The 9644-nt window shown below is 52.6% G+C and overlaps 1 long non-coding RNA gene across 7 annotated transcripts; it reads right to left on the bottom strand.

Annotated features, from left to right (window-relative positions):
* Window positions 1–1726: 1726 nt before the first annotated feature.
* LOC102765977 lies at window positions 1727–9035 on the bottom strand. 7 transcript variants are annotated; one of them, XR_001513995.1, is made up of 7 exons: window positions 8847–9034; window positions 7005–7073; window positions 5641–5772; window positions 5447–5539; window positions 3931–4027; window positions 2705–2811; window positions 1727–2604 (listed from the first exon to the last, which is right to left on the bottom strand). It is a non-coding gene; the product is annotated as an uncharacterized LOC102765977 (long non-coding RNA). The 7 variants fall into 7 exon arrangements; XR_001513996.1 differs by lacking the exon at window positions 5641–5772 and having other exon boundaries at window positions 2705–2933; window positions 8847–9035; XR_435716.2 differs by lacking the exon at window positions 5641–5772 and having other exon boundaries at window positions 3920–4027; window positions 8847–9032.
* Between the last annotated feature and the right edge of the window lie 609 nt (window positions 9036–9644).

The following is a 9644-nucleotide window of genomic DNA, read 5'->3' as shown; positions in this document are numbered from 1 at the left end:
CCCCCGCAAAAAAAACCCACACAGCCCCGAATCCAATAGTCTCCATTTCAGGGGCCCACTCTCATTGGCCAGCTGCAAATGCAATGTCTGTGTCTCCACGCCTCCCAGTGTTTTCTGTCCTGCCCACTCTCTGCTGTTCATCTTCCAGCAAAGCTTGAGAAGGGCTTCCCACTCCCTCTGCCCAGGGACACCTACCTCAGCAGCTTGGAGCTCCAAGTCCACAAGGTCAGTGAGAAGTGGGCCCTGGTGGGGAGCTCTAAGAACGCGTGGGAAGGATGCTTTCGGGTTGATGGATATTAGGGGGAGTCCTTAACTCCCACTTACATCCTAGACCTAATTTTCATAGAAAAAAATGAATTTTGGAGTATAAATGGCAGGTTTTGATGATCTGAAATCTGGGCTTCATGCGAAAGGTCCTTAGCCATGTATGGCAGAATGTGCAAAGGTGTCAGATCAGATGCAATACTTTTGGCTTGAAGAAGCCCTGGATGTCCTTGGTGGAGTGAGGGTCCCCACTGGGCACTGACCAGCCCTCCTAGCCACAGCAGCAAGGGATGGTCCTGGGGAAAAACTGACCATGCCTTCTAGTGGTAGGAACTTATCAGGGCAGGGGACAGGGACCATCATAGTACAACTTATGATATAAATCCACAAGGACTAGTTTGCAATGTCTTCACTGTTCCTATGTTCTTTTTAAACTTTTTTTAAAAAAAGTATCCATCCTATTTTTTCCTCTAAGGTAATCCAGGACTACATTCTCAGAAATTATGTGAGGGGATAACTCAAGCGGCACCTGAGTATACATTATTCTCCTGGGAGAAAACATTTTGGAGGAGAGTGGTTATGGATGTCTTCCAGAAACCAGAGCTTAGGATATGCAAATAACTTCTTGGGCGCCAACAGCTGATAAGGACAGTTTTATTTTAAAATATATTTGTATTGATTTCAGAGATGGAGAAACATCAACGATGAGAGAAAATCATTTATCGGCTGCCTCCCCCACACTGGGGCTCAAGCCTGCAACCTGGGCGTGTGCCCTTGACCTGAATCGAACCTTGGACCTTTGAGTCTGCAGGCCGACACTCTATCCACTGAGCCAAACCAGTTAGGGCTAAAGACCTCCTTTTATAAAAGCTTAAGGTCTTGGTTTCTGCACTGACTGGGTTTATATTTGCTAACTTGCCTCTCCCTATGAAAGTTTCCCTTTCAGGAAGTTCCTATGCAACTCAGATAATGGCCTTTCTTGTCTGCCCTTTTGCCTTCTCCCCAGAACTTCTTGTTCGTAGGGGCCGACATCGACTAGATTGAAGACTGAGGAGCACCTGTGGCTGGAGGGGACACACCACAGCTGGACTTGCCCCGACTGCCCTGTGGAGCCCAAGTAGCTGTGACATTTCGCTTCCTCTCATGAGTGTCCCTGAGTAACACAGGCCCAGCCAGGGCCTTGGATAGGTGTTAAAGGGCAAGGCAGAAAAGGAAGCTTGGGGGCAGAGTGGAACATGTCAGTCATGAAGAACACCTGGCCCTGCAGTAGAGGCCACCGAGGTACCAAACTCAGGCAGGCTAGACAGCCTGAATTCTGCCTCAGCCCAGCCAATGTGGTTTCTACTTCAAATGCAGAAAGTGGACAATTAACTCAAGCCTTTCATCATGGTCTGTGGGACATACTCATGTACAGACCCCTCTATCTGTAAAATGGGATTAAAAAATTCATGCATGCACATCCTCACATTGTGGCAGTTTTTTATTTTAAACCAAAGATCTCCAAAAAGCCTGGCCCTGAGGACACCAGGGTGTTGTCCAACAGCAGCTGCTCCATTCACCCTGCTCCCACCTTTATTTTACACCCAGATAAGTCAACCAACTCGTCCGTTTGCCTGGGACTTACCTGATTTTAGCAATTTAAGTCCCTCGTCCTGGGAAACCCCTCAATCCCAGGCAAACTTGGACAGTTGGTCACACAGCAGGCAATTTTTTATGAGCCAAGCCCCAGAACTCCAGGACACCCCACTTTCTCTGACATCAGCATTGTCTCACTAGTCCACCCTGTCACCAGCCAAAGCCTTGGCCCGACTGCTCCTCAACACCTCAACTGTCATGGGCCCTAAATCTGAACCAAGTGCCACCCCTTGTTCACCTCCTAGTCCTAACTGAACACTTCAAACAACCACCCACGTGCCACGCCTCAGGACAGCGAGAACACGCCAGGGCTGAAAACGAGATCTGGCTCGTGACCCACGTTCTCCAGGCCCAGCCTTGCTGGCACGTGGCTTGATGCTGATTTAAAAGGCGGACAGAGCACGGTGGTCAGGTTTATTAAATGGGTGGTGGAGGAAAGTGATGAGCAGCTACAAATTCAAGAGAATTTGGCTACTAAAGTCATTCCGGGCATGGCTGAGGGACACGGGCTGGCCCTCTAAGGGTGCTGCTGTCAAGACGCAGAGCTGGTTGAAGTGGACCCCAAGCTTCCCTCTGATCTCTTGTGCGGAGTGGAGCTGTCGGTGACGCTCTGAGCGGGCAGAGGGGAGAGCTGTGGTGAGGCTTCATGTGGGGACCTGCCTCTCAATTCTCGGCCCCTCTGGTCTCCACAAACACCGAGAGAATCTAAAAGAAAGGAAAGGTGAGTCCAGTGGTTTGGAGCTCGCATCTGCATAAACACAAAACAGCTTATCCTCTAGCTATCGGTTCAAGGGCAGTAACTCACTTTGGTGAGAAATATCAGGAAACCAGCTCCCAAATCACCCGAGGGTCACTGGTCCATGGGTCCATGGCCGTGGGACTTTCTGCAACAGTCTGTGATCTAAGGCTGGCCTAGGAGGAAGCATACAAGCGTTCAGCCTCCAGGGCCATCTTCTCCCCAAGCGACGTCACCAAGAGGGCCCCGATCAGCCAGGCCCAAGCTCCCAGTGTATGCACACCAAACTAGGTAGCACCTGAACGGAAAGGGCAATAAAGGAAAACCAACTTAACATTAAAAGCCCACTTTTTATAGGAAATGATTTTCTTTCTAGTGGTTCATGATCAGGACAGCTGACCCAGATAAGAGTAACCCTCAAGAGGACAGCTCAGCCTTCTGTCAGGGGCTTTGACACAGGTCCCACGGCATCTTGAACACCATCTTCAGCGGCTCTCACATCGTACTGTTATTATTTATCTGCCTAGCTTGTCACCAGGCCCCAGCAGCAGTCATCCTCTTCTGCAAAGACCCACTTTATATGACCCAGCCAAAAAGGCAAATAAAAGATAAACTTCCAGCAAGACTTGTTAGGCACCCAGATCTTTGAAGATCAAGACTGCCCGGCCCTGCCCTGGCCAGTGTGGCTCAATTGGCTGAGCATCGTCCCATGCACTGAAAGGTCGCCAGTCCAGTGTGTGTGGCAACCAATGGATGTTTTTCTCTCTCTCAAATCAATAAAAAGATTAAAAAAAAAAAAAGACTGCCAGACCCACTGAAAGCTAAATGAGAAAACATCATCAAAGTCTGAACATATTACATAAGCGAGCCCCCACTCAGTCCACAGGTTGCTACCCCCACAGGTATGAATTACCAGGTGGGAGTGGTGGTGGTGATAAACTGTCTTTTCAAAATGGTCACCACTGTCCACTAAATCCTCCAACATGACTGAGGAGCCCCAGGCCTGGTAACCAGGCTGTGGGACAGGACAAGCCTCTGATGCAAAAAGGGGCAGAGGGCAGGTTTGGAAATCTCACGTTTATTAGATGGCTGCCTGTACCAGGTGGCTCACATGCATTATTCTCACTACCTTCGCATCATCATGAGACATATGGCAACAGACATGGCAAAACTGCATCCCATCCTCAAAGACAAGTGACATGAATGTCAACGGAAGAGAGCCTGGGAACTAGACAGGAGTCCTCAGACCTAAAGTGGGGACCGATGAGAATACCTTGACCTCACCTCCAAGTCACCTCAGCTAAGACATGCCTTTCAGGGCCACCATGTTCCATCTTCTGAGTCTACAGAGTGAAGGCAGCGCCATAGGTTTCTGCCTCCTACAGAACACACCTGCACGGACAAAAGGCAGAATGGGTGACTCCATGTCTGGGTGGCCAGTCAGCAACGCACCATTCTAACAAGAACCAGAATGCAAGCCACGGTTCGAGTCTACAAATACAGATTCCAGAGATCCACAGGCCTGAAAATGTCTCCTCTAGTAACAGCCAGGATCATCTTTTTCAAGAGAAACCACAAAAGCACAGGTTAAATGTCAGCGATAGAATAATTAGTCAATGTGCCCGACTCTCCTCCGTGACTGACAAGAAAACTCCTCAATCTTTGTATTGTGACAATACAAACTGACTCGGAATTGACAGAACCCCTCTTTGCCACTATACTTGGCCCCCAACTTTATTTTTTCCCTCCATTAATTTGATATTACTGACGGCTCCTGGAGAAGCAATATAGTCGTGCTCAAGAGTCAAGGAGCAAAAACACACAAACACCACTGGCTGTCTTGAATCATGTATTATTATGGATTATCCTACACGCCTATAAGTTTATAAAGCAGAACCCATGAATTATGCATGCCCTTCAGCACTATCTGAATTTACTCCACTGTGAGGCACAAATGTAAACACACGGACTGATTTCTGGGGAGGGGATCCTTGACTTGAAAAGACAGAGTGAAGCCCACAAATCAGAGGGTAGCCCAGGCACTATTATCACATGAGGGCAGCGAAGAGAATGGCAGGAGGAAAGAGTTAGTGTGTGAAAGTTCCAGGGTTTGGAGGGGACAGCCGGACCCTTCAAACACGGGGAAAACTCCTTTCAGCAATCCTCTCCCTGCACTACCAATGACCAGGGCACAGCAGCCCACGATCACTTTCGAATGCAGGAGCAGAAAAGGACAGTCAGGGCGGGAGGCCGGTACCAGGGGCATGGCTGAGACAGGCGAGCGGCCCAGCCGAGCAGAACCCCAACAGCTTCTGCTGCGTCCTGCAAAGACCCTCTGTACTCTGCCAGAGCCCGGACACTACCAGCATAAACAATTAGAAATGCTTTTCGGTTGGGAAAGATCGGGATCATGTGGTCATGACACCACCATGTACAAGAGTTAAAAACCTTCTCTGCTACCCCAGCTGTGATTTTCAGATGAAGAAGTAGAGGGACTAGGTCACAGCTGGATAGGTTCAGAGGTGGGACCAGAGCCTGGCGTCTAAACCTACATGCTTTCCATCACAACACCTGCTGACACTCCGGCACTTGGAAGGGCGATAACCCAGGGAACCCCTTACCCAGGCAGATTCCTAGAGGCCCCCTCTGTAGGCATGTGAAGGACTGCCCAGAGCAGGGACACAACTGTGGACTCACGGATGCCCCCTCTACCTCCCTTCCCATTACATTTTCATCCAAGTCCGAGGGAATATGCATGTGACTTTACAGATGTCAAACAACAAATTCCAGAAAATGGTCCAAAAGACTTACCTCAGGACCCCATGGTCTAGCGCCCGGCTGATATGGAGCCTGACATGAAGATGACTGCCGTCTCCCATGGCACCTCTGCACCCGCAGACCCATCTGCATGGGACAAGCCATGAATGGGCACTCGTAGCAGGCCCTGGGGCACACAGAACACGGCAGATTAGGGCACTGACAATGTGGGCTGTTACCATGAGTACCTGAATGGCCACACTGCCATCAAAGGAATAAGAACAACTTAACTCCAGGAAGGGGTCTGCAGATCGTCTGTGATCATGAGTAACATCCGTGTTATCCATGTGCCAACTGTGATCAATTTGTTGCTAACAAGTCTATGTTGAAAGGATGCCAAGCCAAGTTAAGGGAGGGTGCCATGGCTGACTGGCAGTGACTAGTAGGAATTAGGGGTGTGTGTGTAATCGGGTCGGGAAATGTCCCATGTCTACCATCTAGTTTAAGAGTTGCTTACATATATCTCCTCAACTGTACTGTGTTTGGCCCAGCTCCATTATTGTTCCCCTAACCACCCACAATGGGATGAGCCTCTTTCTGTTATTTTGCTTTGTTTTTGTCCAGTCGCTGTATGTCAGTCACTGAGCACAATGCAAAACAAGACTGAGCCACTGCCCTCAAGATCATCGCACGGCGACATGATAAACAAGCCAACACTTCCCAGGTGTGATTAGCACTAAGAGGTGGGACTGGGGATGTGGGAAGGGGTGCATGTGATGGGGAGGGAGGCACAGAAAGGTTCCAGGAGGGGGGCCCTAGGAGGGGAGCGACTATCCCTCAACCATAAACTCGGTGCGGCCGGGCAAAAGGGACTCTTCAAAGAGCCACACAGCACGAGGTACCAGGAAGTAACACAAACTGCTGGGAAGGTATGTCCGAAAGCGCCAGGGTTTGGAAGGGACATGGGTGGACCCTCCAAACACGGGGAAATGCTTTCGCAGTTCCTCTCCCTGCACTATCAATGACCAGGGCACCGGCAGCCCATGATCACTTTCGAATGCAGGGGCAGAAAAGGGCAGTGAGTGAGGCGGGAAGGGAGGCCACTGCCCGCAGCCTGAGAAACGGCTGAAGTGAGAACGGACCAGCAGACAGGTCAATGACCAGATTACAACCTAAGATTACAGAAGCCACGTCTGACTGTCAGAGATTACTTACCAAGTCCCTGCCAGAGCTGAGAGTTAAAGGGAAGATTAACAGTAGATAAACTGAGCGTCCTTGAGTTCCGGAAGACGGGGTGTGAGCGGTCCCAACACTGAACATCAGACAGCATTCCCACTCAGGCTCACAGAGAGCACCGCGGTCACACATACATCCAGGCTTGGCTCTAAAACGCAGCCCCCTGTCCATTCCAACACACTGCTTCCTCTCCGCATCACAGGAGCCTTCACCAGGGGCTCTCAGAAGAGGGCCGGGACCTGTGTCTGCTGGCCCCAGGGGTCAAACCCGGGAACACCGGGAAGCAGCCTTCGCCTGCGCCCTCACCCCCCACACCTCTGGCCTATTAGCCTGCACAGAACTTGAGCTCTAGAGAACCAGAGAGGGCGTCACTTACCTGGCATCTCATAATCCAGGATCTCCCTGAGGACATTTCTCATTCATGGGACAGCAGTCACATGACCTCCTGCAGGGGACAAGAAGCCAGCATGTGATGGGCCACTTGGCACTGCTTATATGTCCAAAAAACCATCATGCTCAACAGAAAGCCACCTGGGGAATCCAAGGGTTAGGATATGAATGCAATGACAGCCTGTCTCCCTTCAACCTCAGTCTGCTTCATGCTTGGCCACTGCCACTCACCTAAGGCAGTCCCCTTAGGAAGGGGCAAGAGTGGGTCCTCTGAGTATGAGGAAAACCTTACAGCTTTTCCTTTGCCCGCATTACAGGACACAGGCGCCCTTACTCCAAGCACAGGCAGAGAAAAGGACACAGCTGGCCAAACTGGAGACCATGGCTCCACCAGCAACCCATGCATTGCCTGAGGCAGGACCCCCTCTCATTCTCCCGTGAAGGCCTCACCCGAAACCAGCTCTGAGCCCACAGGCAATAAACCAGACACCGGGGGGCCTGGAGGCCTCTAAAAGGTGGTGGGAGGGCAGAGGTGTGTGAAAGCGCCAGGGTTTGCAAGGGACGGGTGGACCCTCCAAACACGGGGAAATGCTTTCGCAGTTCCTCTCCCTGCACTATCAATGACCAGGGCACCGGCAGCCCACGATCACTTTCGAATGCAGGGGCAGAAAAGGGCAGAATGTGAGCCGGAAAGAGGAGCCCATGTAAACGGCCAAGCCCAGGATCCTGAGCTCTATCACCACTCCGCATCGATTCCATCTCCTGTCATCAAAAGGGTCCATAGGACCCGTCCGCTTGGCTCAGTGATTGAACATCCTCACTCGAATCCGGGTCATGCACATGTCCAGGGTGCAGGCTTGATCCCCAGAGGGGAGTGTGCAGGAGGCAGCCAATTATCATTGATGTGTCTCTTCTCTCTCTCTCTCTCTCTCCCTTCCTCTCTGAAATCAATAAAAATGTATTTTAAAAAAAGAAGTAAGAAACTTAACCAAAGTTTCACAGATAAGGAGGGACTGAGTCAGGATCCGAACCTCTCTGGCCCCCAAACCCAGCCCCGTCTACACCACCAGGCCCCCGGGAAAAGAGCTTGGCAAGGCAGCTCCCGGAGCCCAGGTGCACTCCAGGATCACCCGCTCCGCCGGGGCAGGAAGGCAACAAGCCCGGAGTTCAGGGGCTCAGGGGCAGCAGCATTTACCCGGGGGGCAGCCTCACCCTCCGGCCACAGTGCGGGGACACCAGGCCCTGGAAAGACGGGGCGCTGGCTGGTGCAAAGGCCGGCCGAGGGAGGGCTGTCACGGCTTCCAAGAACCGAGCCCCTGGCCTGGGCCGGGAAGAGCAAGGGGGAGGCTTTAGTGCAGAGCGGGGACCGCACGCCAGACTCCGGGTCCTGGAGCACCCCCGAATCTAATGCTCCGCCAGCAGATCGGTAAACGGAGGTCAACACTTCCCATTAAGGTTATTAAAGGGAAAGAATTACGGTCATAAGAGCACCGTGTAGGCAACAGACGAGAGGCTCCGGGAGATTGAATGCCGGGGCCGAGAAAATCGGGGGCTTTGACGCCCCTCCGTTCTGGCCGTCAGCGGGCACTGGCCTCCCCCCGGGCGGGTGAGCGCGGGGATCGGACGCCCGCACCGGCTCCGAGGCAGCGGCGGCAGAGGGCGCGGCACCCTTTTCTTCAGGGCACGAACCCGGAGAGACCCACACCCGGCGGGAAAAACGAGCCCCGGAGTGGGACCCGGGCCCAGACTCGGAGCTGACCTCCGGCCTCGGGTTCCCGATCCTGGAAGGCGCAGACCACGCGCCCATGGCACTCCGCAGTGGGCTCACCTGGGTGCCGCGACCAACGGCTCGGGACAGCGGCGGAGAGCGCCGACACTGCGGGACGGCGTGGATGTCCGCGGATTTCGGGAGGTGGCCTGGGCCGACTGCAGACGTGAGCCACGCGACCAGGACCCTCCTCCGGATGCTCATCGTCGGCGGAAACGAGACAGGGGCGCGGGATGCGGCCCAGAGCGGCGCCTCCCCGGACAGAACCCGCGAAAGCGGTTCTATCGCCCCCTGGTGGAGCGGAGTTCAAATTCTGACTCTCGAGGGATAATTTCCCAAAGCAGTCTGAAATTAGAGAAATAACATTCTATTTGTTCTGAAGGTGTTCCTTGAAGGTGTCATTAATATGTAGAAACTAGAGGCCCAGGGCACGAATTCATGTACCAGTGGGATCCCTTGGCCTGGCCTGTGGGATCAGGCTGAAACCAGCTCTCTGACATCCCCTGAGGGGTCCCGGATTGCCAGAGGGTGCAGGCCAGGCTGAGGGAACCCCACTGATGCAGGATTGAGGCTGGGGAGGGATGCAGGAGGTTGGCCAGACGGGAAGGGACTGCGGCAGGGCTCTAGGGCATGTCCAGCCCATCTCATTCAGTCCCCATTGGCCAGACCCCAGCAGCAAGCTAACCTACCCGTCTGAGTGTGTCTGCCCCCTGGTGGCCAGGGCACATCATAGCGAGTGGTTGAGCCGCCTTAGCATATCATTAGCATATTACGCTTTGACTGGTTGAACAGCCAACTGGTCAACCGGACACTTAGCATATTAGGCTTTTATTATATAGGATGATCACTCTTCCACGT

Source organism: Myotis davidii, unplaced genomic scaffold, assembly GCF_000327345.1.
Source record: "Myotis davidii unplaced genomic scaffold, ASM32734v1 scaffold38, whole genome shotgun sequence".
NCBI lineage: Eukaryota > Metazoa > Chordata > Mammalia > Chiroptera > Vespertilionidae > Myotis > Myotis davidii.
Note: the sequence above shows the minus strand (reverse complement) of the source record. Positions and strands in the feature narration are given on the sequence as shown.